This window comes from Chanodichthys erythropterus, chromosome 14, assembly GCF_024489055.1.
Source record: "Chanodichthys erythropterus isolate Z2021 chromosome 14, ASM2448905v1, whole genome shotgun sequence".
Taxonomy (NCBI): domain Eukaryota; kingdom Metazoa; phylum Chordata; class Actinopteri; order Cypriniformes; family Xenocyprididae; genus Chanodichthys; species Chanodichthys erythropterus.
The window spans coordinates 21,162,835-21,168,894 of NC_090234.1; the positions used below are offsets into that span (position 1 = coordinate 21,162,835).

The 6,060-nt window shown below is 37.4% G+C and overlaps 1 protein-coding gene across 1 annotated transcript in view; it reads right to left on the reverse strand.

Moving 5' to 3' along the window:
* Positions 1-4,755, reverse strand: part of pcbp3 (poly(rC) binding protein 3) — a 49,238-nt gene extending 44,483 nt beyond the window's left edge. Inside the window, exon 1 of the mRNA XM_067409337.1 lies at positions 4,679-4,755. The gene's annotated coding sequence lies outside the window, so the exon portion shown is untranslated. The remainder of the gene's footprint in view (positions 1-4,678) is intronic.
* Positions 4,756-6,060: the final 1,305 nt, after the last annotated feature.

The following is a 6,060-nucleotide window of genomic DNA, read 5'->3' on the forward strand; positions in this document are numbered from 1 at the left end:
GTATGGACATGTGGACCCTGTCAGAAACATCAGCTCTTTGTTCAGATGGGGGGGAAAAAATAATCAAACCTTGTTGTAAAGCATTTTATAAGTGAATCAAGTGAATCTGTGAAGAACATATCCAGCCTGGGGTGTAAAGCCCAAAGTATACTTCACTTTGTGCGCGAAGGTAAGAAGAGTATGCGCATGAACGTGTACGTGCACCGCCGGATTTGTGTCACATTTAACATTTTTTTCTTTTTTTTTTGTAGTAATTCTTTTATCCACATGGTGGCAACCATGCCCTGGGGGCGTAGTGCATAAACACTACAGACCGGAAACCTGCATAAATAGAACAGACCAGAACGCATGTAAGCTAGTTACAGCATCAATGGAGGCCTATATAGACAAGAGATTGTGTGAAGAGGTTAGAAAGTACCTTCATTTGTACAACTCTAGCATGAAAGAATACGAAGATATTTACATGGGTTGTAACTCATGGCGAGAGATTGCTCAAAACTGCGCATGCGTCAAACGCCTGTGTTCGAGTATGAGTCAAATGAAGTATACGCAAGGCTATGTGTTCAACTGTGCTAAAATGAAGTTTACTCCCAGAACTTTTCGGTTCATGTCTTACAGTTCAGTATGCACATGTACACCACAAATAGAGCCTAACCTTGTAGCCTAACCACCATTAAGCACCAGTCATGTTTTGTTACTTTTGATAAGAGACAAACTTTCATCTTTCAAATTCTGTCATTTTATCACGAAATTCAAACAGTAAATGCTGTTTTGACATTCTTTAATGTGATGTGACAGATCACTGTATAGGTGCCCTCAGAGTGTGACTCAACGTGATCATCTCTTCCTCTTTAATACTAGTTACAGAATAAACATGAATGAACATCTGAAGGTATGTTGAAAGATACAGTACAAATTACTGAAACGTATCATATCTCGTGTCATCACTCAATCAACGATGGAAAGACATCAATAAAGCGGCTTGTAAACAATGTCATGTAACATTACATTTACCTCAGGCAAGTCATTCATTGTCGACAGCTTGTGAGTTCACCAGAGAAATTAACCCTTTCGCTACATATATGCACTATATTAGCCTATTTATTCATTATATTTTACTTAACCTATGTTTTAGGTTTAGTTTTCTCCCCCTACTTTACCGAACACGTACCGTACCGAACTTCAAAAACCGAAGTACGCACCGAACCATCAATTGTGTGTACTGTTACACCCTATTAATATATCTAGGGTACACAACACACACACACACACACACACATATATATATATACACACAAAGTTATGTTATGAAACTCTAGATGGTGCAGGTAATAGGTCCTTTAACTCAAACTGCTCGTAATCACATTGCTCATAAGGCACAGCTGATTGGTTCCTGCTGTATCAGTGGCCAATGAGCTTACGTGCTCAACCTTCAAATACTTTTGCCTTAGCAGTGCAACACGCTTTCAGAAACCCTCCATCTTCCCCAGCTCCACCTGTATAGATTTGCTACGGGTAATTCATGTTCGCTATATTGTAAAGCAGAGGCAAGTCTTACTTGCTCACAGCAGCGTGTCGTGTATGTATTGTCAGCACCAAGTCCCGTACTTGATCTGCAGCAGCAGCAATAACCTACAGCAGCAGAAGCATAGCAGATCTATTCCGCCAAGACCAAACATATCAACATTGTCATACCCATTACCATGCCAAACACTCTGAGAGTTGTCATGACAGAAATAATATTATATATATATCATATATATATATATATATATATATATATATATATATATATATATATATATATATATATATATATATATATATATATTAGGGCTGGGCAAGTTAACGCGTTTTTATCGCGTTAACGCATTAATTAATTAACACCGACAATTAGTTTGTCGCGCGTTAACGTACTTTTTATTTTGAAAGTCCGTTGCTCACTGCGTTTGAATCGGTTTGAATACACATAGATAGACTGTAATGATAATACAACCGAATACAACACAAACCATGGGTCACAGGAGGGGCGGGATGTTTATCAGTAGGCTACTGGCTGCTTGGGATGAGCGTCATCACGCGTCTCAACCAATGAAAGCATTTGTTGTGTGCCTGAGAGCTACAGCGCAAAAAAGAAAATATCTGGTGCGGACAGAAAAATGGAAAAAGGTACCGACTGCTTATCACTCAATAAAAGAATCACATTGCTAAGTGTTTTTGAATGTTTTGATTTCGTTTATATAATTAACATTACATTTGCGAGTCTGACTCTCACTGCGCTCGTGAATTAGCAGAACTTGACGGGGACATTCAAATGCTTAACAAACGCTTCATGTGACCAACAATTCCGTACATGTTTATTAATGCATACTGTGTGGAGATACGCAAATGAGCCCAAAATATGAATGCAACACGTTTATATCTTAAACGGTTTCCTCTCATGTCATCTCAAGAAAACGCTTAATGCACTTAGACTGATAAAGATACCAAATTCTATTTACAAATAAAGCACATATGCAGAAAAACGGATGACACCAAAATATAAACTTTAATATAAATTTTCTTCATAATGGTTTTATAAAGGTAGGAAATTGCTTAGTGTGGTTGTCATTTGTTAAAATAAATATAAAAATACAGTGTGTTCGTGTCCGTCTGTCCGCTGAATTTGACCCATAATCTCTGATTCTCCTCATCTGTGATCATGGAAAAGGGGAATTACAATGACAAGTAGGCCTACTCAATATGCTCGTTTAAGCATCATTTAAACGTTTCCAACAAATAAATGAATCGACTTTTCTCAGTGTGTTAATTACATAGATTTATTTGGATATTCATACGATGGCTGAAGCAGTAGTGAGTGTCCAGCGTGCGACACGGTAACTTAAACAGATCAACACTGTAAACGAAATTCTACAAAACTTCAGTGAAAAAATAAATAAATAAATAAATAAAATGATCATGCGATGCGATAAAATAGCTTCTATTCCCTGCAAACGATACCATTAAAAATGTTAATGTTCAAATAATGGCAGAAACAAAACAAAAGGTAAGCAAGAATCCGTATTAATTTCAGTACGAGTAATAGAGGGCGATCCTGTCAAAATGGTGGCGCCGCCCCGGCATGCAACGAGGTGTGACGTCGGTTCGTATTCTCTATTGCACTTTTGTTCATACAGCAGTACTTTGAAAGAATAAAATTACGCAATACACTACTCTTGATTTCATTATTGAATTTTGCGCATGCTGCGATTAATCGCGATTAATCAGAAAAATCATGCGATTAATCGTGATTAAAATATTTAATCGTTGCCCAGCACTAATATATATATATATATACACACACACACACACACACATACTGTCTAACCTCAAACTTTTGATCAGTTAGTTTATAAAATGTTCTGTATTATCTTTTTTATTTTAAATGTAATATGAATGAAAAAAATGCAGAATGCAGAAAATAAGAATCTATTGAAAATCACTTGATTATCTTTATTTAAAATAAAGGTAATCACTGTCACAATACAGTAATGAGATGTTGGTGGAAGAATATGCTTAGTTACAGTATTATTTTACTGTACTGTATTACAGTATAGAAAACCTAATGGGATTTACATCCAGAAACATTATGGCAGTGGTTCTCTGATATATAAAATGACTATTGTTTTTTATTGAAGAACATACAGTTCTTGAATCGTATTACTTATTGACACTTTCTCTCTTCCCCCTCAATGTAATTCATCACACAATAGCCATGTTATACCAAGACAAATGAAGAGATTTGGTCATGTGATGTGTCAGAACTGGTTAAATTAGTGTAGTCTAGTCTAGCATTTCTCAACATCTAAGCAAAGCCTGTCAGGGTGAGCTCGCTCGCGTCGTGACACAGCTTCGATGTCCCCTTTCGCCACCAACACGAGCCAACGTGTGACACAAGCTCTCGAAGGTTCACGCGAGTTATTTTTAATGCTCTATTCCGCAGTCCCTTTGCTGATCGCCCTTGAGCAAAAGCTGCCAATGTGGCAAAACTACTTGCGATGACAAAGGACAAAAACTCCCTTTAGAGTTCCCTCTGAGGTATCTGAGACAGGTCGGTGGGAAGGAGAATAACCATGATGCAATATTATGTGCAGGGAGACGCCAGAAACCTCTGGAACTACCCATGGTGACAGATGCAAACACGATATCTTCCATTAATATTCATTAAGAAAATTATCCTAATTTCTACAGCATTCGCTCAGTCAGAATCAACCAGGCCCTGAACCGCAAGCACAGTCAGCAAGAAAGTCTCACGTCAAACTGGCTAAATATATCACAGTCAAATTTTCCCATACCACTGCAAATGACTCTCTCCTCCAGAAACATGCTCATAACATTCAATGGGGAAAAAAAAAAAAATCAATTCATACGCAGTGCTCAGAGCTTCCACGCTTTGAATTCAGCACAGAAATAAACCCACGCGCTTCAAGGCCTACAACAGTCAGCGAAAGCTCCCAGCCGAATGGATGCTGATTCATCAATAGATTGCTAACTCAAAAGGTCATCCCATTTCCTATAATGACATTTCCTGTTCAAAAATTGGGCCTAAGAGGAACTTGCAAGAACCAGTTGAGCAAGATTATAAGGATTAGAAGGGGTTCTAATAGGCACATGGACAAAGAAATGGCACAGTACTCACCAGAGTTGCAGAAAGTTGTGGATCTCAGGACATAAATGGGGAGATTGGACAGACGAAGAGGGGAAGAGAGCGCAGCTGTGTCGCTGTGCGGATCAGTTCATCAGCCTTTAGACTTCTTTCCAGGTTGATAACCGGCCCATTCTGCAGGCAGAAGGGCAAATCAAAACAACACACTGTGTCGTCATGTCAGTTTAATCCACATTTGTCAGTCATGCGAGGCTGCCATACGTTGCACTTTCTCCACATCAGGGTCTCTGTGTAGCGAAAGGGGGTTTGCCTCAAGAGCACGGGTGAAATCGCACAAGCCATATGTGCGCTGATTTACTTATCTCACGGTTAACTGAATCCTTAAACAGGAACATTGTGTAAAAAAGGCCAAAAGCGTCAGCTTCTAGTTAAGCGTCTAACATTTCTGTGGATGCACCACCTTGGGGGTTTTAACAAAAAAATCTGGCATGTTATGAAATTCATAAAAAGGTGAAATGGTCTCACTAACCAGATAGGGATCCCAGAAGTCTCTTGGGTTTTCTCTTCCAGGTCATGTGACCACGTGCCGTCACACTTCCAGACGACTTGGGTTCCGATGTCCGTCTGTCCAGTGTACCTCACCTTTTAAATAGATGCAGATGTGAGAGAAAACATTCACAAATACATTGATTCACAGAATTTTATAAATTCTACGCATTACCTGAGCAACTCCTTACTGTTTCTCTGTACAGGAGGTTTATTTATTTATTTTTATTTGAATTTAAAGGTTTTCTTCTGCGTGTCCAAACCAAGATTCTGCAAGAAAGAGAGGGGGGAAACATTTGCATATTATATAAAGTAATAAATAAAAGTTGGAATCCAATTCCATTCAATATATTTGCATGGTGCCCTTTAACAATACATGTTTTCATTTCATGTTATGTAGGATATTTTAATGTTTCCATCACATAAGTCTTAATAAATTGGGAAAAGTATTAGTAAAAAAAAAATATAATTAAACCATCATACAACTTCGTAATTAAGTGAACATTAAATTGATTTGAGCAGATGTTGTTGGTGACTGGGGGGCAATGTATTATGAAATATTTGAGGTGTATTTCAGATTTCATTTTCTACATGAAATGTTGTTTCAAGCCAAAAATGCAGAAATTGGTGTGATCAATTTAATAATTTAAAAGTGTTTATTATTATAATAGTATCATATAATATTGCATTTTTATTATTTTAAAATATTAAAGTCTTACATTTAAGAGAATAATTCTATTTCTGTTTGAGCAAAAGTCTATTTGTATAAGACCATAATAAGACCATAAATTACAACACAAGTTGCAGGAGATCTGTATTGTTCCAGATTCACATTCCATGTCTAACATACAAAACTGCATAAAAAAAAG